Genomic DNA, 23,091 nt, shown 5'->3' with positions numbered 1-23,091 from the left:
GAGCACTGTGAGTGTCGAACAGGGAGAACTGACATAGATGGGGACGTTAGTGATGCTTGAACTAAGGTTGAAGAATGAGCAGTGGTTAACCAGGTGAAGAGGGGAGAGGATTCCATGCAGGGGGAACAGCAGGTACAAAGCCCTGGTGGTAGGAGGCAACAGGACAAGCACAAAGACAGGAAAATGATCCAGCGCAGCTGGAGCTTAGACTGTGTGGAGAAATAGTGGAGCCAGAGCAGCCGGGACAGCAGACACGCAGTCAGACGTTTGATGCTGGAGAAGCGGGCACGTGTGTCTGTCAGAGAACCGTTTCCCATTCAGATGCTCTCTAGCTGATCCACCTGTCTGTGAGTCTCCTGAGGACACTGCAGCTGAGCTGAGCATCAGTGGAGCAAGTCGTACCGCGGTGGGTTCGATGCTACAGAGCACAGAGTGACAGAAGAGAACTGAAACTGAGCAGTGTTGGGACCGGGATAAATCTTTGTCTGCCCAGCCCCCAGTCCCTGCCTCCCATTGGAAATTCAAGAAACCCTCAACTGATTCTTTGTCTTGAGTATGCCCCACTCTGCTCAGAATTTCCTCTAATTAGGTTAGTGATGCCCAAACCTTCACTTACACATCCCCCGGGGAGGGAGACAGGAGAGGAGAATATTGGGTGCGGGTGTTATAGTTTAAAATTAAAGTGGAATCACATTAATTTCTTCTTCTGAAACTACCTCAATGTCCTCTGAAATGAACGGAGATGCCCTGGGGTGTCATGGGCCCAGGACTGACAGGTATCATCACGCTGCATGTGTGTTTGGGGGCTTGGGCAGGGGTGACGATGCAGGACTGTCTGTACCTAGGAAGTCACAGCACAGATGTGTAGATGACAGGCCAGAGCTGACGGTCCTCTATTCCCACTTCCTCTCTTTCTGATGTGGAGACTGAGGCGACATCTGCAGGGTCTTATAAGTGGCAGAACACAGACCAGAACCCAGGTCTCCAGTTCCCCAGAACCACACCCTGCCCAGGAAACCTCAGATTCCAGAAAGTTCTGTGCGATTTTTTTACTGGGCCAATGTCCTTACTGTTTGGGGAGGAAAAAATCACAGAGTGTGGCCAAGACCCAGGTCAAATTTATTTTTTTAAAGCTTTTTAACAAAATTTAAAAAAAAAATTTTTTTTTTGCTGCGTTGGGTCTTCATTGCTGTGCGTGGGCTTTCTCTAGCTGCGGTGAGTGGGGGCTTCTCTTGTTGTGGAGCACGGGCTCTAAGCTCGCGGGCTTCAGTAGTTGCGGTGGGTGGGCTCAGTAGTTGTGGCACGTGGGCTCAGTAGTTGTGGCTCGCAGGCTTTAGAGTGCAGGCTCAGTAGTTGTGGTGCACGGGGTTAGTTGTTCTGCGGCATGTGGGATCTTCCCGGACCAGGGCTTGAACCCGTGTCAGCTGCATTGGCAGGCAGATTCTTAACCACTGTGCCACCAGGGAAGTCCCCCAGATCAACTTTAGTGTGGAGCTTGGGGAGGGCCACTTTCCCTCTGGGGACATGGGTTACCTTACAGATGCAACCTGAGCGCTGGACCAGGTGCAGATCTAAAACTCAGAATTAGCTTTTGGAACCAGCTTGCTCTCAGAATCCCTTTAGACAGAGTGTCCCTGGCCCTTTTCTCCTCTTGGGGCAGAAGCCTCGTTCACCTCTGTTTTACCCAACATAGAGCTTCCCTAGAACCAGGTCATCCTCTTTGGGGGGCGGGGTGGAGGTGGAGAGCAGCTAATTCACTCCAGGAGCCGAAGAATCAGGTGGCAGCGTCTTGAGCCCGACCTGCCCACCTCTACACAGACCACCATTCCTCTGCGGGCTGCTCGGGTGGGACACAGCGAGGCTAAGCCCAGAATTCTCAAACTGGTTATGCGAAAGATCCGGCAGTTCACTCTGGATCTGACTCCCGTTCAGAATCCTCCACAGCCCTGTTCCAAGTGGGGATCCAGCTGGGAGCTCCCAGGCTCCAGACGCAGCCCAGACGGTCTCTGTACACGCCTTACCTGTCTCCTTCGGTCTTTTTATCACGATCACAAATCCACCTACTTTCATCCTTCAGATCCTTTGGAATCTGCGGGCAGATATGATCCTATCCTCGCATTAGGCCACCATTTTTCCATCTCCTGTTCCCCCCCCAATGGGTTTTCTTTTGCAGGTTAAACAGCTTTTGTTATTAGAGAGTGGTTTGGCCTCACCTTTCAGGTTGTGGGTCGTTCCTTCCAGAGAGGCGGGTGCCATCCGGAGCTCAAGTATGAAGGTGGCACCGAATGTGGTTTTGTTGAGTGTGGCGTGATCTGCAGAGAAAACCACGAAAAATGACTTCCTTTGTTTCAGGCTAACAGTCATCTATCTGCACAGCCCAATACCACAGGTTTGGGGGAGTGTGAAGCTTCGGGATCTTCTTCTCCTGAGGCTGGCAGAGGGGCACAGAGGCTGCAATCTTGTGGCCATGCATATGCTGGCTTCATATCTCAGTAGAAAACCGTACACTTTAAAGATGAGAATCACAATTTAAGAAGCGAGTTAACGTTTTTTAGCCTCCAAACTTTGGTAAGGCTGCGTTGACATGATCTGGAGAAACTACAAGAAGAGCCTCATATTTGGTTGACATGATTTGTAGATAGCTTAGATGCTGCTGCTTCCAATGGCATTCTCTTACACAGGACAGAATGTGCTAGATTTGCACATGACTTCCTGAAACGTGCTGGGTTGCATGGTGACAAGTCAACAGAGCAATGTACAAATCCCACGCAGCTACTGGGACCTACTGCTCAGCCTTTTAACACTAGAACATCCTTTTCAGGACTCTACCTTAACCACAAATCTATCCAAGCTACCACGAGCTAGAGACGGAAGGAACAATTCTGTTCCTTGTTAAGAATTGGTCTTACAGACGCGACTTTTCCATTAAGATTCAAAAGCACCATCTGAAGAAGACATGGGAAGGGGTGAGCGGGTTGTGTACATCCGGAAGACCAACTCTGGCTGTAACTCTGGATTTTCCCAAAGAATGAGAAGGCCCATGGTTTGTGAACCAATATTTCCAAGTTTTACCTTCTACTCTGATGTTTAACATCTGGTGGTAGGCGTTCTGGTCATGCCTAAAGAAATTGCTTGTGAGAAAACAATCCCACTATAACCCTAAGCACCGGTATAAAGACTGGGTGCAAAGGTGGTCCTCGAGATTCAGCTAAAAGTTTGAGTTCACAGTGTCACACCTGAGCAAAGACGTCTAACGCTGTGTAGCGGTATTGTCATATTTCAAAGGATTCCAGTCTAACTGTATAATAACTTTCCAGTTTATCACCATTTAAAACTACTTTTAGTTGATGGATGATACTTAAACAATTGTATCCTGTAATTACTCGTCATTTTTGTCCGTGACTTAGGCATTTCAAAGGGTTCCTATATAGTTTAAATTTCTTGGAATTGATGCTTTTTCTGCAAAAAGGTCTATTATATAAATATCTTACTAGTATACTTAGTAGATAACACCAAATTCTCGTGCTCTATAAAAAATGGATATGCTAATTCCTCTCTCAATGTTTTCTCACTTTGTTAGAGTGAAAGAAAAGTCCCTTCTAGTTAGCTTTTTATAACTCAGAATTCAGCCAGGCAAAATCTGATCTCATGGAAGAATTTGGTCACATTGTGCTCCAAGCTTTCAATCAGCCCCAGCGTTGACTAGGTTCTTTTCTGGATCCAGTGCTGACCTCCAACCAGCTCCACGCAGCAGCCTTACTGAGCCCTCTCTCTCCTCCCCTGAGCGCCACCAAATGCTGACATCATAACCCCAGTGGGGTCATCAGAATCCTGCCACCCAACAATGAGCTTTTCCCGGAGTCTTTGCAGAGGGCACGGGTAAAAGGACAGTGGAGAAGGAGAGAAAATGGCAGTGGACGAGGAAGGTTGAGGGGCAAGATCAAGGAGGAAAGAGAGAGAAGGGTAAGGCTGGGATGGGGGCCAGCCACGTGTGTCCTAACAACAGCCCGTAAGCAGTGGCCCGGGCTGAGGGGAACTAGAAAACTAGGAGAAAGAGGAAAATCAACCAGGTCAGTGTTCCCATGAGCAGCGACCTCCAGATGAAATTAATGGACGTTGAATGGGGTCCTGCCAACACGCCCTCCAAGTAGGGAAGGTGAGGCTTTCTGCTGGCAGTGAAGGTAAACGGCTGGCTTGCGGGGGTGGACACAATGGGGTATCAATCCCCACACGACACGCCCAAATGTCCCCCGTGCTGGCTTCTCAGCCACTGAACCCACAGAAGAATGGAATCAGTGGCAGAAATCTGGGGACACTAGAGCCCTATCACGAGACTCTTGGGGTCTCAATTCTACCTTCTGTGAATTGGTTTGCTCTTACAAACGTGGGCTGTTACACGGGTTTCCTCATCTGTTCGATGTCACGGATTGCCTTCTTGTGGAGTTCTTTGAAGAATGGTAAACCATGGTGCATTATTTATACAAATATTTTCCAATATTTTATCTTATGAAATGGGAAATGCCATTTAGATGTACATGCAGGCATGTGATACTGAGAGTATTTTCAGGGAGTCCTGCAAGTTGGTGCCTAACAGGAACCTCCAGAGTCTAATTCTCATTAGAAGGACAAAGCAATAGGGACAGGAACTTTGATTCCCAGACCAGGACCCAAGCAGAGCCCACAGCACCCCTGTGAATAGGTGACTCTGTCTTTTCCCTCCACCCCCTCCTGGCTCCCTCCTCGTCCCCTTGGTATAGGCCCAGAACAGCTAGTCATGAATATATCAGCACACAAGCATTTATAGGAGGTGCAGTTTCGTTGGGAGTTAAGAGAGTGGTTTCTGTCTTTGTTTTTGTTATGTTTCTGAGTTGGGATAGGGTGGTAGCCACAGACCTCTCCAAACAGCCAGCTTGTGTGGACAGACACCCACACTAGGGTCTCAGCTGGGAAACAGGCAAGCACAGCTCCCGAATCACTTTCTCTCCCTGGTCTCTTGCCCTTCTTTAATGGATGATGGCAGAAACAAATGAAAAATCCGGTTTTCTATATCCGAGAAGGATTTCACTTCCAGGGAAGTTCTAAGGGCTCTCATTTCACAGCCTGGGGCAGGACTTATCCCACCCGGAGCCAGTGTGGGGATTAGTGTTGTTACCTGAGAAAACCCGAGGAGTTTGGAAAGGTGTTGTCCCTTCATCCGTTCTCCATGACAATTGATGCCTGATCATTGCTTGACCCGGGAACTGGATACCTAGACCATCGCAGAAGCCGCCTACCTCTACTGTCTTCTGCCATCCAGCCTTCCCGCCATCCCGCATGGCCAGCCCACCCTGGCCAGATTCATTTCCATAAAATGGAGGTTTCATAACATTTCCCTCCCTACTTATAAGCTTTTAGTGGTTCTCCAGGGCCTTCAGTTTAAAGCATCATTTGCAGTGCCATTTTTTTTGCAGTAGGCGAATGTTCACTTTAATCGTAACTCTAAATTACTTACTTTCACGTTAACAGAGATATTTCATAAACCAAAAAGAACCAAGTATTATATATTTTTTAATGGTTAACGTGATTCAAAGAATTTTTATTAAAAAGGGGTCAAGAGCTGGTTGAAATTCTCACCATAAATATAAAATATCTATTGCTATCTTTATTCACAGGGAATTCAGATCTAAGCTTCCCGAAGAGCTGTACTCTCTAATATAATAGGGATGACAGGTACTTGACAGCCACCCTCTAAAGCACGGGCTTGACATAAAGCGAGGTGGTTAAAAACACCAACTATGATACGAGGCTGCACTTGAAGGCATGACGTGCTGGTCTCAGCCCACTTGCCCATATTAACTGCTCAACAAACCCATGAGGATATTCGCTCTTTGATAACCTGCACAGCAAATCCCCAACACGTTTCTGACTTGCCCACTGCCAAAACTTCGATAAACTTGTCTTTCCACATTTCCCTGCACCCCTTCCTCCCACCCCTGCAAAATCCCTTCTCTGTTCATTTCCACTGCTTGTTATGCAATGATCCTTCAAGGTCTGGATCAGACCCCATCTGCTTAAGTAAATTAAGCACAGCCTGTAGCACCTTTTTCCACCCAGAACTCTCCCAGCACTCCTCCCTAACTCCTTGGGCCTTTGCGTCTTTGCCAATCATTTGGAACTAAGCGTATGTGGCAATATCGAACCAGTCATCTATTTTTTCTCAAGCTAAGCTGCAGAATTTATTCAAATGTCGCCAGTTTTTCTGCCAATTACTTTTTCTGTTCCAGGATCGAGTCCAGGATCCTCAATGGCATTGAGTTGTCCTGCCTCCTTAGTCCCCTCCGGTCTGTGACGGTTCCTTGGTCTCGCCATGTCTTTCACTATCTTGACACTTTTGAAGGGTACTCGTCAGTTACTTTGTTGGAAGCCCCTCCATGTGGGTTTATCTGGTGTTTTCTCAGGATCAGATAAAGTTGTTCTACTGTCGGGAAGAAGGTTACAGAGGGGACACGCCTCCTCAGTGCATTCCATCAGGGGCACGTGGTGTCACCGTGCATCACCTAAGATGTTAACCTGCATCCCATGTCTGCCAGGATTCTCCACTGGCTCTCCTGCATGGTTTCTGATGAGAAATATGCTGTAATTCATATCTTGTTCCTCTGTGTAATTTCTTTTCTCAGGCTGCCTTTGAGACTTTCTCTTTCCTTTAATTTTCAGTGGTTCAATATGATATGCCTATGTTCATGCGTGTGTGTGTGTGTGTGTGTGTGTGTGTGTGTGACAATATGGTTGCTTGGTGATCTTTGAGATTCTTGGATCTGTGGTTTGGTGTCTCTCACTCATTTTGGAAAATTCTAGGCCATAATTTCTTTAAAGATTTCTTCTGCCCAGCTATCTCACTCTCTTCTCCTGGCATTTGCTACATGAATGCTAGACTGTTTGACATTGACCCACCACTGCAGATGTGCATTTCTTTCTTTTCTCTTCCCTTTTACTCTTTTTCTCTTTGTGTTTCAGTTTGGCTGTTCCTGGTCACCTTACTTCAGCTTCCCTGATTCTTTCCTCACTATGTCGAGTCTATTAATGAGCCCACTGAAGACGGTCTTCATCTTCATTACTGTATTTTCCATTTCTAGCATTTTCCTTAGATTCTTATAGTTTCCATCTCTCCAGTGAACTCATCTGGTCTTGCATATTGTGTACCTTATGCATTAGAGACTTTACCCTATACATCAGATTTAAAAAAATGCAAGTCAGATAATTCCAACACCTGTGTCACATCTCATCTCTTATTGTTACTGTCTCTTGGAAGCGTGTTATCTCGCCTATTCATTTGCCTCCTCGTTTTTTCTTGAAAGCTGGACATCCTGGTAGAACTGTAGAAACTTAGACAAATTGCTTTTAATCTCTAGAAATGGACCCACTTTTCCTCCTGGCAGGCCCTTAGCGTGGGGGTGGGAGTTAACCTGGGTAGAAGTTGGGCTGGGCTTGAGGTTCCTTGTTGCTATGGTTACCCTCAGTGCACCAAACCCTTCAAGTTCCTGTGGGAACACCTTGTGTTTCAGGGTGTGGTTTGCCCGAGAAATACTTGCCTGACTCTCAGCTTTAGACCTTCCCTTTGCACTGGGCCTCACAGAGGGTCCCTTTGCCTGTTATTCTTCCTCTCCCTGCTGTTCTTGTTACCCTGCCGTTGTTCCTGTTACAGCTCGGAGGTGTGGGGTGGCGGAGGGAGACATTCTCTGTTGTTCTGACTAAGTCCCAGTGGCTGCCTCCCGTCCTTGGTTCTCCGAGGTCTGGCTGCCTTGGTTCCCCTGTGCCTGAGCAGCAGATCGAATAACGACCAACATTTTTAAGTAGTAATGAGTGTCTAGGATATTTCTCAATGTCGTCAACAACTTTGTTGCGGTGTGAAAATATTTGTGATCTGTAGTTGGTGGCGTTGGTCTCAGGAACTGTTGCTACCATTGTGTGTTGTTGCCCTACGTTCATAATTGAAGGGAACGCTACTAAATGTGAGTTCGAAGTTAGTGAAATAGAGATTTAATTTTTTCCACATTGAATTCGTGAATTTGTGCTTTCTCTCCGTGGATCCTCTGGACTCCTAGCATGCTTTGAGAGAGAACTTGCGGGATGAGGGATGGACAGCAGTAACCACTTGACCTGTGACCAGAAGCAGATTGTAGAGCTTCTCTCGTGAGCTAACCTTGGCCGTCACACACTGCATGCTTCCCTGTGCTGGCTCGGGGGAACCAAGGGGCAGGAAGGCTATGTCCTGAGGACAGCCAGGCCGGTGCTGGGACACATATACACTACCAAACGTAAAATAGATAGCTAGTGAGAAGCAGCCGCATAGCACGGGGAGATCAGCTCGGTGCTCTGTGACCACCTGGAGGGGGGGGATAGGGAGGGTGGGAGGGAGACGCAAGAGGGAGGAGATATGGGGACATATGTATATGTATAGCTGATTCACTTTGTTATACAGCAGAAACTAACACACCATTGTAAAGCAATTATACTCCAATAAAGATGTAAAAAAAAAAAAAAAAAATCAAAATCTCCACCCAGCCCAGAAAACCTCCACAAAGGGAGACGACAAAGAAATGCGTTTAATTATCGAAAAAGCATTAAACCAGGCCATCCAATAAGAGACTGCAAAGACATTAAGGGATTTCACACGTTCATGTAGGCAGGCTGACATGTGTTCTCGGGTTAAACGACAACCAGTCCTCAGTAAGAGGACCTGACAGCACCATTTGTCACACACGGTTCACCTGGTAATGGGGTGGCCATCTGTGTTAGCTTATTGCCTTTATCCAAAGGAAAAACGAAACTTCTAGTTCCTTTGTGACAAGAGCTAGTTTTGCACCGTGGAGCGAGGCAGGACACCTGCCAAAGTTAGGTGCCTGCTCTCCCAGGGACGCTGGGAGACGGGGGCGCCATCTTTCTGTTTACATTTCTGAGAGGTGGCTGCCAGGTGCTAGGAATATTTCTGAGTTGTACAGGTGCCCAGAGGCTTATTTAGCTTTTAGAAAGATTTACTTTTTAAGATTTACTCTCAAAGGGGCAGAGAAAGAATGTGTAGTAAGTGTCCAATAGTAAACGTGCTAAGGAAAGGGGGGAGGGGCAGGCAACCTCTTTCCCTTGTTGCACCAGGGAAGATGGAATTTTGTCTTGGTTGGTACTGACCGTCACACCAGAAAGGAGCAGTTGAGTCACAGCTCTGTACTTCCTTCCACAGAACGGAAGGGACGAAGGGTGGAGAGAGAGGCCAGAGGTTTACTGAGGCAGCGTTCCCATGGGTACCAGAGGAGGCGATGTGGATGCTCCATCATCTTTGATGCTCCTCGTAGGTGCATGTCATTTTGCTCAGGTGTGATGTTAATGTTCTGCTTTGGGTTAAGGGAAAATTGAATTTAGTCCTCCTAAGCACAAAGGAACATGTGCTTTAAAATCCAGGAAATTGACTTTAAGTCTCCGGAGTGGTTAATCCCTCTCCCAGGCTAACTAAACCTAGCTGATCAATTCAGCAGTCATTCAGCGTCTCCTCTGAGACCTCCCTGGGGGCCCAGCATGCACTGGACACCATGGAAGAGAGACGGGTATGAATTCATTCTTGCATTCAAACTGGGGAGTCAATGCCACATTTGAGCCACAGGGCACGAGCTCCCCACTTTCCCACATGCCTTCACGGGGCCTTTCCACATGCTGGTCCTTCGGCCTGAAATATCTCCTCCCACTCACACTTCATCGGTCAGGAGTCTTCCCCAACCTGAAGGCCCAAAACGTGATACTGTGTTCCGTATCAGGCTTCTAAGTGTTCAAACTAAATAATAATGGTAGTAGTAATTATCATTACTATTATAAAACTCACCAGAGTGGACCATGTATATTGTGCCAGGCATTGCACTAAGTACTTTAGATCATTTATTCCTTCAAACGGCCCGTGAAACAGATATTTCACCCCAGTTCAGTAGAAAAGGAAACTGAGGGTCAGAGAGGTCAAGATCACATAACTAGCAAGAGGTGAAGCTGGGATCAGAGCCCAGCGTGGAGCCCCTCGCCCTGGCGTCTCCCATCAGGCTTGATCCGGTCTTCTCCGCTCTTCCATAGCACCTGCTTCTCTTCCTCCCTCAGTTCTCCCTGACATCAAGGCTCGGATGTTTGACAGACTTATGGAGCCCTTGAAGGAAGGTGCCATGTCTGGCTCACGGCTCTCTCTCCTACAGTGTCGAGTACTGTGTCTCCTACAGTGACACAGTCTCCTACAGTGTCGAGTACTGTGTCTGGGGTACGTGAGGTGATGGAAAAGGGGATATGAGCAGAACTGGGGAGCACTGGACCAGGGATGGACAAGCAAAGGTAGTCATTCCTATCATGTTAGTGACCTGCGACTTTGTACTGTAGGTTGGGAGATGACCCGAGTCAATACAATTTCTCCCTTGAAATTTTGGGGTTAGGGGAACTGAGGTAGGTGGTCATGTGAAGGAAACAGCTACCTGGTGAGCTGTGTGTAGGAGGCAGCCCTGGAGAGGAAGCAGAGGAAGCAGCTGGGAGAGGGGAAGGGGGCAGAGCTAAGCAAGTGGAAAGACAGTGAGGGACAGAGAGAAATCTGCCACAGTTCAAGGCCCATTGCTGGAATCCCTGGCCCCTTTCAATGTATCATGCTCCACACACACACACACACACACACACACACACTCAATCTACTTGAGTTGTCTTGTATGGGTTCTGTTATAAGGACATTTAGAAGGAACCTAAATTACATGTTGACCCTTGGCACAGGGTGCTGGGAGAGGAGATGGTGGGCTTTGAGAGAGGGAAGGGCAGCCGGCCGGGGTACAGGATGAAGGGAATTGGACTTGGAGGACACTGGGTTGTAAACGTGACTGTGCACTGGAGTCTCATGGGGAGTTCTGCGGTGCCGATGCCTGGGTCCTGCCCCCAGAGACTGTGGTTAGCTGATGTGAATGCTGGTCTGGGCATTCAGAGTTTTAACAGCTACCCAGGTGATTCTAAAATGTGAGAAGTTTTCGCGGTAAACACTGCTTTACCGTGTAGGGTGGGTGAGGGTGTCCAATTCGGAATAATTTTACTTATTCTAAGAACAAGAGATGATGAGAGTGATGACTTGAAGTCCTTGAGTATAGAGTGACTTTCCTCAACCAACCCCAGGTTCTAGGTCAACGATTAAAGAAGTTGTGTTTAGTTAGGCTCCAGGCAACGAGCAGATGCCAATGTGCATGGCTATTGGCGAGTTTAAATGCTGCGTATTTACAGATATGAGAATTTGTTGACAAATCCTGTCCCTTCTCCTTTCTTAATTGTTTGTTTAGAGACCGACAAAGGATTATATCAGTTAGCATTGAAGATTTTATCTTAACTGGGTGCAAACAAAGGTCTATCAGCTGAAAATTCTAGTAGCTGAGCGATGAATGACCTTGGGGCTGGCCCTGAGCCCACGGCCTGTAACGGGTCGGTCGCACAGCGTCTTCTTGCAGGAAGCTGATCTTATTCTGTAGCCAGCTTCCCTCACTGAGGTCAGAGGCTGGACCACTATGTTTAGCTTTGGGGTCCAGGTTTCTGGTGGGGCTCTACCTTCATGATTTCATCTACAAGCCTAATTCCCTCCCCATCCCAAATGCCGTCACACTGGGAGTTAGGGCTTCAACATATAAATTTGGGGGGATATAAACATTTAGTCCGTAGCAGATGCATTTCCCAGTTGAATTCCAAATATGTTTTCTTCTCAGGTAGATTCATCTAGTATGGCCTTGCCAATGATTAACATACCAGTCACCAGTCACTGTCCCAGGTTCCCTAAGTGGCCTCACTCCTGCCCCACCTCATCTCTCCTCTTCCCTTCACCTCCCAACCTTCTCCAGAATCCAGCAGGACCCTGCTCTGCTGTGCTATATGTCTGTTCTCATTGGCAAATGCTTGTGCCAGACCAAACAGAGTGACTGTCAGTCCTGGGCATGGCAAAGGAGAGACACTTGTTCACTACAAGGCTGGGGTAAAAACAGGGAGGGAGGAAGGCTATAAAGCGAAACTCAGACATTTGGTGTGTGTGACGTATACACCAAAGGACATACCTTCCGAGGTGTGAGGGCTGCTTCTTAGAGACCTGGGTCCTGCAGGCCTGGCTGTGGAGGAGGAAGAGAGAACGATGTAGTTTCCTAGCAAAAATGTATTTCTTGTCCTCACCTGACTCTTTAGGAATCTTCCCCATGCGGCCAGGGGAGAAAGGATGTCCCAGCCCCGCTTGATCACCGGGACGCAGGTGGGGAGCCACTGCCGGGGCGGTCAAGGGACTTGGCGTGCTCCCCCTCCCCCATCAGAGGCCAGCGGTGCAGGGCCGGGGCGGGGGGTGTCTTCCCTCAAGCCCTGCAGGTGCCAGCCCGCTCTGCACAGGCTGGCCTCCTCCGGTCGGTCTGCTCCGGCACACCCGGCCTAGAGCAGTGCACGTTAGCGCCTGCTCCTCTTCCTCTGGGGCCGGGGAAGGTCAAGTCCCGCAGCCATGTCCAACCGGTCAGTTCATGGTGGCACTGAATAGGGTAACAATTTTTATGTGTATCTGTGCCATCGACCGACATTACTGCCCCCAACTGAACACTCAACGGAGGACAGACGCCGCGACTGGCCTGGTCCCCGCTGGAGCCCCCAGCACTCAGCATGGGCACAGGGTGGCACTCAACACATGAGTACTGAATGAAGGCGGGGAGACAGACGGGGCTGGGGCTTGCGGGGGTGGTGACTGCTCTCCATGCCAGGCAGTGTGGCCCGCCGGCCAGTGGGGGACCTGCGTTTCCCTCTGCCCTGAGGCTGGGGGCTCTCCTTGCTTCCCTGCTGCACGGTGTGCCTGAGTCCCATGAGTCTTGGACTCTGCCCAGCGCGTGGCCCAGGGGAGGGTGCACTGTTTGGTCTAATTAATGTATCTGTTAGGGTACATTAGGGTGGTGTGGCCTTCAAGCTGTGGCCAATTGTCAGCTGCTCCCCTTAATCTCCCTGCGACTTCTTTTGCCCTCTTGGATGCCTCAGCCCTCATCTATGATCCTCCCCCTAATTTGGGGGTGGGCCCTCTGTGCTTTGGTTCCAAGCATTCCCTCCCCCTGGTGTACCCTCCCTCCTCCTCCTGTGGAACCTAGGACCTCTCATACCTGCCTCTTCCCCCAAGAAACTCGCTTTGGTTAGCCCGCCCACGGGCACCCCGCTGGGATGGGACCCACTCCACCTCTGGTGGATTTCCACACTGCTCTGTGCCCTGCCCTCCGAGGGGGCGGCGCAGCACTGGGTGGTCCCTGGTTCCCATCTGATTCTTGAGGCCTCGAGCAAGGGAGTGCCTGTGCTGAAGGCCTCCAGCCAAACCCTGGCCTTGCATCCTACTGAGATTCCCTCCCTCCCTAGGAGACCAAGTCAGGCACCAGAGATAAAGTATAGCCCTCTGGGGGAAATTCATTGCTCTTTCTCTGGTATCCTTTCTGCCCTGGGCATTTACAGAGCTAACCACCGTTGTCACTGTCAGGAGATGAGTCAATTGCACACCCACCTGTATTGTTTCATTACTCAGGTGAAGAGGGGCGGTCGGTCACCATCCTGTCTCCCCTCCCCCTTGCAGAGCCCTTTCAATTGTGTAGGTAGTTAATCTGGAAAACTTCAGAATTCCCAGGATTGTTATTGTCACTGGATAGAAGGATGGAGATTTCCAGCTGGAATAGGGCGGCTTAGATCATTCTCGTCGCTTTTCTATGTAGAGAAAAGTTCTGACAGTCGAGGAGTTGTCATTGTTTAGCCTTACACATCATCAACCTTCTCTAGGTGTCCCTCCGAGGAGGAGGGTCAGCAGCCTGCCGGGTCTTGAGGCTGGGCAAGCCGGGCAGTCTCTGTGTCAGAGCTGGGCTAAGCACTGAACACATCCTGGGAATCACCACTCCTTAGTGTATACGGTTCTAGAACTTCAAAATCTTTCAAGTTAGCAAAGGCCATGCATTTCACGTGATGGCCATTTCCATTCTCAAAGTGGATCTGCCTCCGATTTTCCAGATAGTGAAACCGAGTCTGAGTCCTTTGCCCTGGCATCACTCCTCCCTCCTTCCTCCTCCAGAGGCAAGTTTACTCATCCCGGTGGTGGTTTCCTTCTCCTCTTCCGAGTTGGGCTGAAAGCAGCAGGTCCAGGGATTGGCCCAGGGGATCACCTCAGCTGTCCTGGCTGAGTCACAGCTGGGTGACTGCTTGGTTGCAGACAGCACAGCAAGGGCCCTCCCAGGGGGACTCCAGCCAGGGCAGGATCAGCAGGGCAAAGGGCTTTCGTGAATCCAGCTCAGTTTATACTGAAACGTGATCTAGTGTCTTCTCCTCGTTGCTTGTTGGAAACAAATTCTCCCTGCAGAGTCTGGACTTGTTTAGATGCAGTGGAAATAATGCGGATAGCAGAGAAACATAACAGATGACCCTTAACTTCTACCTAGAGCCAGCCGGCTTCTTCAACGAGCACCAGAAGCCTTCCCCTTCCCGACATGTCTGGGTCGGCTGGAAAAAATCCCAGTCTTAGAGTGGCCAGAACTGCACTCGTATTTCTTTCCAAGCCCGCATCTTCCGTCTTCCTTCTGCATCTCAGTAAAGAGCACTAAGGTAGGCGAGGAAGGAGGGGGCGGGCTGCCCCTGCACTTCCTGCGAGGGAGGCTCTGCCGCCTGGGGCCGGGCGGGCCCTGAAAGCAGCCGAGCGCCTCGAGTCTCGTGAGGCCCCTTGCGCCACCCCGCTCGCCCCGCCCCCGGGGGCCGGGCCGCGCAGACCGGGAGCGCGAGGCGGGCTGGGTGTTTGCATACAAAGGCGGCCAAGCGTGCGGCGCCGCAAGGTGAGTACCAACCTCCCCGCCGCCAGCCTCCCGTGTCGAGTCTCCGTGGAGCCCCGGCCAAACCCCGGCCGCCGCCGAGGTAGGGGCCACAGCCTCTGCGGGGCCGCGCTGGGCGGGGCGGGGCACCGCCCGGGGTCGGGGGGCGCGGTCGGGCCGCTGCCGGCCGGGGGATGCGGGACGACGTGATGCCCGGGCACCACACTCTGTCCCCGCGGCCCTTTCGGGGCAAGTGTTTCAGGGAGGGAGGCGGAGAACAGGCCCAGGGACCCGGCGGCCTCGTGAGCTTCCCTCGGGCCTTCTCCCAAAGGGCTGACCTTGATCGGCGTGGCGAACTCTAGGGTGGCCGCGGGACTCCGTCCTGGCAGGACGTGTGGGTAGTACTTGGGCAGCAAGCAGCCCTTGCTTAGCGCCGGGGACTTTTATGAAACTGGTCGGGGAGGTGGGGGTGGGTTATTTGGGATTCCTGCTTTGCTGTTGAGGAAACAGGCTCGGGGAGGTTGACTTACGTGCCCAAGGTCACACAGCTGCCGGGCGGCAGGCTGAGCCCGGGTTGGAATCCTGGTTCTCGGATTACATACAGTCTGGTCCCTCCTCTGCCAGCTTCTGTGCACCTTTCCTGCAGCCTGCTGGATGCTAGGCCTTCCATCAGATGCCCCTGCGAATAATTTTATTTTGGGGAAGGTGGGGAAAACGTAGGATGAAAAGTAGTGTTTTGGAAATACCTTGAAGTGCCGTGGAGCAGGGGTGTGTATAGATGACCGGCTGGTCATTTGCGTGGAGGGTAGTGGCTGGAGAACGCAGATGTCAACCCGGTTTTGACCAACAAACAGGAACTTGACTAAAACAACTGGCCGTGTTAATTCAAAGAATTTTTAGAGCCCAGTAGTTTCGAGGAGTTTTTTGGAGACATGAGCTTATCAACTGTTTTTATGGGAGGGGGCGGGTAATGGGGGCGTGCTTGTGAAATTTACTGTTTGTCCCTGTTCTATAATTTGGGTCTTATGAATTAAAGTAAGCAACTGCGGAAAGTACGGCAACTGAGAAGTAAACACACACGTACGCGTCTTCCCCCCAGAAATGGTGGAAATCTCAGTTTGTCTTCCGGTTCTGTATTTTGATAATGCTTCATTCACATCTGCCGACATCTGTTTTATTATCGAGTGTTTTTGTGTATGGGTGTGTGGTTGGAGCTTTTATGCTTGTTTGTGTGGAGGGCTGTATGGTGTGGAGCCATGCCTGGACAGAGCCCTGGACCTGAACTTAGTGGGCCTGGAGGCCTGGGCTCTCGTCTGGGTTCTGCGTTAGCTTGGCAGTGGGGCCCTGCCCAGCTGCCTTCACCATCCCGGGTCTCAGTTGCCCAAAATCTCAGCACTCTGGGAAAGAATGGCTGCAGAGGACAAACCTGCTGAGTCTTGTTGCAAGGGAGAGAACTTGGGCACTTGGGTGGGGCACCGACGGATCTCCTGGTCTTGAGGGGACCTCGGAAAGGCTGGGAAGTCTGCCCTGGGAGGGGGTAGTGTGGCCAGCCTGGCCAGAAGGAAGTCTGTAAGCCTGCCCTCAACCCAGTCAGCTGTGTTCAGGGCCCTGGACCAGAGGGCGGGGTGGAGGGCAGGAGATGGAGAGAGATTTCAAAGGAAGGGCCTGAGGCCTATGGCGCACACAGGCTGGTGCAAAGAACTTGGCTTTGTAGTTTTACCCACTTGTAACTTGGGCCAAAGACACATTCTCTTGAGTGTGTCTTGAGTGTTTCTTCTCCTAGGCAATGAAGAGAGAATCACACCCATTTGCAGGTTATGGTAAACGTGTTCACTGAGATACACAAGAGCCCCTGGGAAAGAATGCGGGGTCCCTGTGGTCACTGTTATTTTAAGGGAGGAGCGCAAGGTGCCAGTGAGGAGGGCTAATTGTAGAGTTGGGACAGTCCTGCCTAACTCTGGCCTCGGGGCTGTGAGTCAGCGCTGTGGGTCCCCCTCTCACACTGTGAGTTGGCCTCCCCTGGGTCCTTTCTCTTCTGGGTTCAAGGTCTAAAAGGTACCTAAATGTGATGAATTGATTTGGGCAGGGGTGCCGATGGGGATGGATGACACTGCAGGCAGCTCATTCCAGGGAAGGCCTGTTGACGGGAATGGCCTTTGGAGCATTTTGAAAAAGACCTAGGAGACAGTGGTCCAGTTGGGACACTGAGGCTGGTGGTTTGACCTGTTTGCACTTCAACTTCCTCAGCGTGACTGAGCCATGAGAACCGGGGGCTGTTGAGGTGACAAGGAACATGTGAGGCCTCAATGTCCGGTCAGCACTGGGGCGAGTGTCCTGGGGAGGGCGGGCAAAGTCCCACTTCTTAGGTTTCACTGAACCCCGGCCGGGTTTATTACTCCCGAAGCCCACTCACTTAGAATCGGGGTGGGATTTGTGAAAAGAAGTCGAGCAAAGTCCGAGCAAAGCCCATCAGCGGGAGCTTTCTAAGCTGTGAGCAGAGGGTCTAGAAAGAGCAGGGGCCTGACACCTGCTTTCATTCCTGGCAGCAGGTCCAGCTCGGGGGATGCAATGTGCCGGGCTCGGGAGACCCTCCTGACAGTGGGGGGGGGGGGCTGTCAGGGAGACTGTGACCTGCCCCCCTGTCCTGTGTCCTCCACACTTCCCTGTGTGCCCCTTCTCCTTCCTCTTCCCATGTCTCCCCCCTGACCCCGCCCCACCTTTTATTTAAGCAACAAGAAGTGAATACTGGCACAGGCCAGTATTCTTCACAGTGCTGCCTGTCACCCTCTGGTCCTAAAATCAGTTTAGTAGGCCCATGGGCGTTTTAGAAAAGGTGAAATAGAGTAGAAGAGAAAATCCCAGACCCAGACATACTAATCTTAGGTTAGGTATTGTTTTGTGAAACTTGTTTAGCTGAGATGGCGTGTGTGTGTGCCCGTGTGCCCCCACGTGCAAACTCTGGTGGAGGGAAGCGGGGTGTGTGAGACCCAGTGCCTGGTGTGCGGGGAGGAGCCTGCGTGTGTCAGGTGTTGGGCGAAGGGACAGGGCTCCGTCTGGAGAGGATGCTTTTCCGCGCCAGGAAACCACATCTCTCAACACACTGAGCAGGTTTGGGATTCTTGCGACAACCTTTTTTCCTGCTGCTGAATGCTGGGCTTTCGAGTAAAGAGCTACAGGTTGTTAGAGCAGAGTCATGACTCTGCATCGACTGCCTGCCGACCACAGACCCTGCATTCGAGACACCCTGTGTGCCCAGTGCTCCTGGGACACCATCAGCACACTTCCACCACGTGCCTCTTTCCCGGAAGGCCCGTTATCTCCTTGGACACATGTCTTCTCTCTTTTTGGTGAAATCTTCCTCTGCATTGATTGGTCTCTCTAGGCATCCACCTTTGGTTTACAAAAGATAGAAGCAGCGAGGGTCGTGGGATAACCGGGCACCCACAAGGCAGCTCCCCGCTTTGGCCAGAGAATTTCCTGCCGGTGAACTCTAAATCACTCCAGCCTGTGGCCCAGTCTTCGGGTTGCCTTTGGGCTCAGATTTTTGGATAAAATGGAAATGTATTCCCAGCCTATTGGAATCTAACCATACCCTTCTGATATTTCTGTATTAATTTCAACCAGTAGTATTCTTTGGCCCTGTCTTTTTGGGAGGGTGCGATCTAAATAGTTGACGTATGCAAAGCGCTGTCAGGCTGCAGCCTTAACTCACAGTCCGGCCTTTGGTGCCGTGTGTGACCAGAGGGTTAGCACCTGGCTTTCGTTTGGCCGTGCACTAGGAAAAGAACTCCACGTTTACCCATCCTATGAGGTGGGTGCTGTTAGGGTCGTCCGTTTTATAGATATGAGACTGGGCGGCCGAGGGGTCGGTCAGTCGTTCATGGTCATGGCTTAGCAGGTGGTGGAGCTGGGAGGTGAAGGCCAGCTGTCTGCCTCTGCGGCTCAAGCTTTTACCCCTGAGCTGTAGGCAGCACTCTTGAGCGTCCAGGTGATATTTGGGTGGAGGGAGCAGGGTTCACGCAGAAGTCACAGAAGCAGGGCTTTCTTTTTGGTCAAGACACAGACCTGGACAGAGGGTCCTTGCTGGGGTGTAAAGAGAGGCTGCAAGCCCTGTGCTCCATTCGTGAGTTGCGGGGTCAAGAGCTGGGGGATCGGGGTCTAAACCTGGGCCTGTTTTTCCAGCACATTGGCCACCGGGGTAGTTCAGCTGCCTCCACCCTCCACCACCCAGGCCTTTTGTGTTCCTTGGCAAGGACCTGAGAACACTCATCACACGGGATTGTAAGATCGGAGCATTGTGCAATCCCAGCGCTGGAGGAGCGGTCACCCATCTGACCCTTCCGACCAAAGCAGGACCACCCCGCATCGCCCCCGCCTGTCTAGCAGTTTCAGTGCTGGGGAGACCCTGACACCGAGCAGACCAGAGTTTGCCATCCCTCCCCCAGTTCTCTGAGGTCATTAAAAATTAACGTTAAAGCAGTACATGCACATGTAGAAAACAAAACCCAGGAACCAACGCCTTGGAAATATTTGTGATGAAAAGTGAAGGTCTCCTCCCCTTCCCCAGGCCTGTTCCCTAGGGTGAGCCTGTGAACCTTGTTTGGTATGTACCTCAGTCCATAATTTTTTTGTGCATATGAGAATATGTATAAATGTAATTCTTAGAAATGGGTTCATATTATAAATATTTTTGTACTTTTTTCACACAGTATATATACCTTTTCATGTTAGTATTTGGAGAACTACCTCTCCCTCTCTTTTTTTTTTTAACAGCCTCATAATATTCAATTATATGGTGTGGGTGGTCCCTAATTTACTTAACTGAAGTCCTGTAGATATTTGTTTCTAATTTTCCTTATTATAATCAGTGCCCTGATTACTGTTTTGCACATAGCAGAAGAATTGCTGGAGTTTGCTGGTGTGTGCAAAAAAGGACAGCTGTTGCCACAATGCTTGCCCCGTTTGTTACCCCTCCAGTGGTGAGTGTTCGTTTTCTCCTGTTCTCACCAACCCCTCAGGTTTTTACAAAATGCTTTGATTTTGGACCACCTGAACGGCCTCCTTTGATTTGCATATCTTAAATTATGAATAGGATTGAGTATCTTCTCATACATCTTTGACCAAACGGACTTCTTTCTTTGTGAACTCTCTCTCTTTTGCTCATTTTTCTGTTGGGTTGGTCTGAGGCCATCTTAAATTGACATTAATATTTTAGAGGTGAATGGTATTAGCAAAGCCACAGGGTTACGAGAGCTATGGCTGGGGTATTGAATTTTGGCAGAAGTTCCAAGAAAGCAGTGTTTCTTGGCAATCTGTGAACCCTGGAGAAGAATTCTGCCAATTTTGGATGAAATGCTGATTCTTCTGGTGTCACAATGAGGTGAGAAGTCATGAGACCTCCATTCCCTCATCTTGACAAGTGTTCACAGCGCTGCCCCCTGGACCCATACGAGACTGGGGTAGCTGGCGCGTTTGTGCATCTGCTGTGTGCCCAGAGTGTGGGGCTCCTCCCCTGTGGGCGGCCTTGAAGGAGGAGAAAATCTCCTCGGCCTTCCCTCTCTGTCTTTGCTGAGTGTCTGGAGTTATTCTGGACGCCCGCTTTCCTGACTGACTTTGCAGAGTGACAGCCCCCTGCATCCTGGGCACACTCACGCCCCATGCCTCCTGCCGTATACCCTGCGTCCTGCAGGATGGCCTGCAGCTGGCTCGCCCTTCCTCTGGGCCTGGAGCTGAGCTGTGATGGGCAGGACCTGCTTAATTCAGAGAGGGCTTTGCCGCGGGGACCCCAGGGCGGGCTGGTTTTGCTGCTTCATCACTTTTGTCAGGAAGTATTGATATTAGTGTGACCTGTAAGCTTTTCAAAAGCATTGCAGGTTTTTCTGGTGAAGTTTTCTTACTTTGGACCAGTAGTGCCTCCTGAAGAACACTGGCGTGCCAATAACGTCCCCGCATCCCCAGGGGTACTGACGGACACAGAAGTTTGCTCTCTTGCGTACGAAGTTTCTCTTAGTGCTCCGTTCAAGATGGTCGGACATGGGCTTCCCTGGTGGCGCAGTGGTTGAGAGTCCGCCTGCCGATGCAGGGGACACGGGTTCGCGCCCCGGACCGGGAAGATCCCACATGCCGTGGAGCGGCTGGGCCCGTGAGCCATGGCCGCTGAGCCTGCGCGTCCGGAGCCTGTGCTCCGCAACGGGAGAGGCCACAACAGTGAGAGGCCCGCGTACGGCAAAAAAAAAAAAGATGGTCGGACTAACACATGGGGCAGCTGCTGCCAGACTCACCTGGTCCAGACTGGCCAGGGGGGAAGGGACCAGCCCCAGCGTGTGCTGTCCGCGCGGCAGGGGTGGGCGTGAAGCCCAGGCACCTGGACTTCCAGTCTGGCGTTGTTTACCCTGCGTCACGCTGCACCTAAGTCATACTTCCTCGTTGGTCTATATAATTTATCACACTTGCCAACTGATAAATATCAGTGCGCAGTGCTCTGAAGAAAGACTTCCTCTTTGCAGTTACTGTAAATAGCACGAGGAAGATACGCTGTTTATAAACCAATTTCATTTCCATGTAAGTCTTATTAGTCATAATATCATTTTTGGAATTTCTTAGAAATTGTCTTTTTTTAATGCTTTGTATGAAAACCAGCGTTTGCCTCGTAACCTCCCAGGTGAGTGTGATCTTGGCCAGTTCCGGAGCAGCACGATGTTTCTGTTGTTACTCAGAGCTGATCAGACCTCACATTTGGACCCCAGACGTGGAGACAGAGTCTGGAATGTGCTCAGCGGAGATCAGCCAGGGGTGATGGGTGGAGGCCCCCCACCCATCCCTGTGAGGCCCGGCTAGAGTGCTAGGGCACAAGGGGCAGTCACACAGCCATCCTCAGATGAAGAGAGAGACGTCCCGGGGCTTCAGGGAGCTGTGGGGAGAACCCCAGAGAGGCAGCTTCTGTCGTGTCCTCGAGGGAGAATGGTCCTAGCTAATAAAAGCCAAATGGCTTAAATACGCCCGGTGGTAGATGCTCACTCTCCCAGAGCAAATTCTTCAGTGTCCAGAAAGGTTATAGATGGACGTCCACGTTCAGTTGTTCAATAACTGAGCCAGCTAAGATGTAAGACTTCCAGCTTCTCAGGACAGGAATTAGCCTTGGTTGGTGCCAAGCCCCGTGCCGGGCACAGGTGAGCTTTTGTGTCATCTGCTGGGTGCAGGGGGAGTGGACGTGTGTGGGAAGGGGTGGGATTGGCTAGTTACTCACCAGTCCTCAGAGGTGACTTCCAGATGCTTGAGGTAGATCTGGATAAAAAGGAGGAGGGGAAGGTTTTATCCATGGGCATTTAATTTAGATTTTAATGGTAAAATCTCTTTGCCCTTTTTCTTCGTTAACTCAAAAGTAATGAGACCCTTTCCAGAGCTGCAAGGTCCCTGGGGCATGGCCCTGACTATTAGCTGGTGGCAGGGCTCAGCCGAGCCTGTGCGCCTGCCCTGAGCACCTTCTGCTCACCTGCGTGTGCCACCTGGACATGTCAGAGGATGAGGCTGGTCTGCCGCTCCTGGACCAACCGGCAAGCACAGACATACCCCTGGAGCAAGGAGACCAATTTCCAAGCCAGCAGATACAGCTTTTAAAATGTACCGTGGTGGATAACTTTGCCTTCACCGTTGGAGAAGTAACATAGTTTTAAATGCTGTGCGTTATATTTACCTTTCCGCAGGTATAATTTAAAGTCTGCGCGCGCTGCCCCATAGGTAGGTCGGGCCATCAAGTCATACGGGAGGTTGGCAGGATTGTCATAGTGTTGGATATAGACTGAACCTGGGTTGGGTGTACTTCCACCCCTTACCCTGCCCAGGTTATATACAGACTCTCTGCAAACTGGGAAAATTATATCCCTTGCATCATGATGATAACTAAGCAGACAACAAACTCTTGATGATTATCCCATCAGGACAGTGGACCAACCTTAATGGTATGTGAAAATGGACAGCAGGTTTAAAAAGGTTTGTGTCACGCCGGTTTGCTGCGTTATTGTCTTCGCCTAGCGTTGCCAGTAAATATCCCCTCAGTGGATATCGAGAAGTCCCTCAGATGCGCTCCTTTGACCGGAGTAGCTGGCAGGCCGGCCCGCTGGCCCCGGAGAGCAGCAGCTGGTTGGGTTTCTGGGGGTGTAATCCTGCTGCCGATCACAGGAACACAAAGTCAGAGGCCTCGCCCTGCGTGATGTTGGGTTGGTTTTCCAGTCAGGACACTCCCTGCATGTGCCTTAAACCCAGAGTCCACAGGAGTCCCTTAGGCACC

At 50.7% G+C, this 23,091-nt stretch overlaps 1 protein-coding gene and 1 long non-coding RNA gene across 21 annotated transcripts in view; one reads left to right on the top strand and one right to left on the bottom strand.

Moving 5' to 3' along the window:
- The window catches only part of LPIN1 (lipin 1), a 142,054-nt gene that overhangs the window by 40,543 nt on the left and 78,420 nt on the right, over window positions 1-23,091 (top strand). Inside the window, exon 1 of one of the 17 annotated variants that reach the window (XM_089923432.1) lies at window positions 14,524-14,604. The exons of 14 other annotated variants lie outside the window; for them this stretch is intronic. The gene's annotated coding sequence lies outside the window, so the exon portion shown is untranslated. Of the gene's footprint in view, window positions 1-14,523; window positions 14,605-14,645; window positions 14,908-23,091 lie in introns of those variants that run through there. 2 more of the 17 variants (XM_089923436.1, XM_089923431.1) reach the window with 2 other exon arrangements.
- LOC111164508 (uncharacterized) lies at window positions 1,101-16,403 on the bottom strand. 4 transcript variants are annotated; one of them, XR_016395524.1, is made up of 3 exons: window positions 12,069-16,395; window positions 2,214-9,362; window positions 1,101-2,089 (listed from the first exon to the last, which is right to left on the bottom strand). It is a non-coding gene; the product is annotated as an uncharacterized LOC111164508 (long non-coding RNA). The 4 variants fall into 4 exon arrangements; XR_016395526.1 differs by having other exon boundaries at window positions 1,101-1,424; XR_016395525.1 differs by having other exon boundaries at window positions 1,101-2,312; window positions 9,163-9,362; window positions 12,069-16,378.

This window comes from Delphinapterus leucas, chromosome 13, assembly GCF_059928025.1.
Source record: "Delphinapterus leucas isolate spDelLeu-1000000601 "Yukka" chromosome 13, BTC_Dleu_Yukka2, whole genome shotgun sequence".
Taxonomy (NCBI): Eukaryota; Metazoa; Chordata; class Mammalia; order Artiodactyla; family Monodontidae; genus Delphinapterus; species Delphinapterus leucas.
Note: the sequence above shows the minus strand (reverse complement) of the source record. Positions and strands in the feature narration are given on the sequence as shown.